Raw genomic sequence first — 3115 nt, 5'->3', positions numbered from 1 at the left:
TCCCTGTGTCATAAGACTAAAGTTGGTGAAAAGGTGCTGGCATTGCATTTGCAAAATGAGTATAAGTGATGGCAGAATGCATCAGCAGTGGCAGAAGAACCCATTTTCTGAATCACCAGTTTGTGTGACATTATCAGTTACCGGGGTACAATCTGTCTAGATGAGTTCCATACAGTTCTTCAATTTGTCAGTCTTCCTATCATCTATCTACATGTCTATAATCTATCTATCTACCTTCCTATGTGTCTGTCATCTCTCTCTCTGTCTCTCTCTCTGTCTCTCTCTCTCTCTCTCTCTCTCTCTCTCTCTCTCTCTCTCTCTATATATATATATATATATATATATATATATAATCTACTTACCTACCTACCTATAATCTCTTGTGTATCTTTAAACATCATGGTATAATCACATTAAAATCTAGTTACTATTATTAGTACAACAAAAAGATTATACTTTACCCTCCAAATCTTGATTCAGAGAAAAGCAATAGTTGCCACAGTTCTCATTCACCTCTTAGAGTTTCCTAGTAATCCATTTTTATTCAATAGATCCCTATGAACAGTTGATGTCAACAAGTCTTACTAACGTGCAGTGAGCTGCAATTTCCAAGGAGATAAACTCAGTTAAAGATGGTGAGATGTATTAGTCAGAGTGTCTAGAGGAATAAAATCAATAGGAATGTATGCTATATAAAAGGATTTTTTAAAAACATGGGATTATATGATGGGCCTGGGTAGCTTAACAATGGAAATTTATACCTTGGATACCTTGGAGAGGCTGAGAGCCCCATAGCTGTCCAGTCCACAAAACTACCTGCCTCAATGGTCTTGTTCTGGTTGGAAGGCCTGGAAAATTCACTAGCACTGAGTCCATGCTGAAAGACCCATGAAGCTAGCTAGAGTCTGGTGCCAGTGGATGGTGACAGCAGTTACAAAAGATGTCCTCACTCAGAATGAAGGAAACGAAAATTACTTAAACTGCCATTTCCTTGGACCTCTTCATCTCAAGCCTACCCACTGGAAGGTGTCATCAAATTTGAGGCCTCTTTTTACCCATTCATTTAATCATCCCTGGATGTATTCTTGTGAATATAGTAGGGAGAATTTGTCCCCTAGACCATTCTAATTCCCACCAAACAAACAGGTAAGACCAACCATTTGAACTCCATCCCTTGAAACCCAACCACATCTCTATAGTCATACTTAAAAGCCAAATTAAAAAAAAACAAAGTCATAATTACACCTAATATGACACAACTATCCTACATACAACCAAAAATGCACTAATTCTTCTAGAACAGATGCCATTCTCTCAAAGAATGCTTGCTTTTTTGGTATTGTATACCTTGAATGGGATATTACAGACATAATACTCAGTGCTATTACTCCAGTCAATGTTGTGTTATGTGATAAAGGAACAGGGCAGGAAGAGAAACATGAATTTCTGCCTAATAAAGGTGCATACATTCTGTGGTGGTTTAAATGAAAATAGCCTCCTCGGACTCACAGGGAGTGGCACTGTTGGGAGGTGTGGTCTTGTTGGAGTAAGTGTGGTTTTGTTGGAGTAAGTGTGCCCTTGTTGAAAGATGTGTGTTACAGGGGATGGACTTTGGGGTCAGAAGCCCAAGCAAGGCACAGTGACTCTATATCTCTTCTTTCTGCCTGCAGATCCAGATGTAGAACTATGGGTTCCTTCTCTAATACTACGCCTTCCTGCATGCTACCATGCTTCCGTTGATGACAATGGACTAAACCTCTGAGTCTGTAAGCTATCCCTAAGTAAATGTTTTTGCTTATAAGAGTTTTTGTGGGGTTGCGGGTGTCTGTTCTGCAGGATGGTTTCGTGAAAGTTGTCAAGAATAAGGCCTGCTTTAAGAGGTAGCAAGTGAGATTTAGAAGGCAGCGAGGGGGGAAAATTGACTACTATGCTTGGAAACGATTGGTGATCCAGGACAAAAGTAAGTGGAACACACCCAAATACAGGATGATAGTTTGTATAACTAACAGAGATATCATCTGCCAGATTGCGTATGCCTGTGTAGAAGGATATGATAGTCTGTGCAGCATATACACAGGAGCTACCAAAATACAGTGTGAAAGTTGGCCTGACAGATATGCTGCAGCCTATTTACTGGCCTGCTGCTGGCCCGCAGGCTTCAAAACAGGTTTGGTATGGACAAGATCTAGGAGGGCCAAGTGGAGGTGACTGGAGATGAATACAGTGTGGAGAGCATTAATGGTCAGCCTGGTGCCTTCATTTGCTATTTGGATGCAGGTCTTACCTGAACTACAACTGGCAATAAAGATTTGGGGGCTCTGAAGGGAACTGTGGGTGGAAGTTTGTCTATTCTTCATAGTACCAAGTGATCCCCTGGTTATGATTCTGAAAGCAAGGAGTTCGATGCAGAAGTGCATTGGAAGCATGTCGTGGGACAGAATATCGCAGACTGTATGTGTTACCTAATGGAGGGAGATGAAGATGCTTATAAGGAACAGTTCTCCCAGTACACAAAGAACAACGTTACTCCCAGTACACAAAAAACAACGTTACTCCAGACATGATGGAGGAGATGTGTAAGAAAGCCCACGCTGCTATTTGAGAGAATGCAGTCTATGAGAAGAAGCCCAAGAGAGAGGTGAAGACTAAGAGGTGGAACCATCCCAAAATGTCTGTGGCCCAGAAGCAAGGTCGAGCTGCTCAAAAGAAGGCAAGCTTTCTCAGAGCTAAAGAACAGGCTGCTGAGAGCTAAAGCAATTTTCTATGAAGATTTTTTCATAAAGATAATAAACCTATTGACCAAGCAAAAAAAACCCACAAACAATAAAAGAGTTGTTGTGGCCATGGTGTCTTTTCATAGCAACAGAACACTGATACATGTACAACCATGTTAATAAAATAGAACTCAAATATTTATTTTTAGAACTTTAATATTAATTTCTTTTTTTCTTAATTTCTTTATCTGGTCAGGTCACCATAACTGGTTTTTATAACTACCTTCTACTATGCATTCCATATTCTTTCCATCCTCTATCAGTACCTCAGCAAGGAGAGGTGATTTACTTCAGAAATTTATAATCTCGTCTGGACCAGGATGTTTTGGTTTCTTATTGCC

At 40.2% G+C, this 3115-nt stretch overlaps 1 pseudogene; it reads left to right on the top strand.

Moving 5' to 3' along the window:
* The first annotated feature begins 1785 nt into the window (after nt 1-1785).
* Nucleotides 1786-2752, top strand: LOC101837097 (annotated as a pseudogene).
* The last annotated feature ends 363 nt before the right edge of the window (nt 2753-3115 follow it).

The sequence above is a fragment of the Mesocricetus auratus genome, unplaced genomic scaffold (genome assembly GCF_017639785.1).
Source record: "Mesocricetus auratus isolate SY011 unplaced genomic scaffold, BCM_Maur_2.0 Super-Scaffold_4256, whole genome shotgun sequence".
In the NCBI taxonomy this organism is placed as follows: Eukaryota; Metazoa; Chordata; class Mammalia; order Rodentia; family Cricetidae; genus Mesocricetus; species Mesocricetus auratus.
This window is presented reverse-complemented; position numbering and strand designations above follow the sequence as displayed.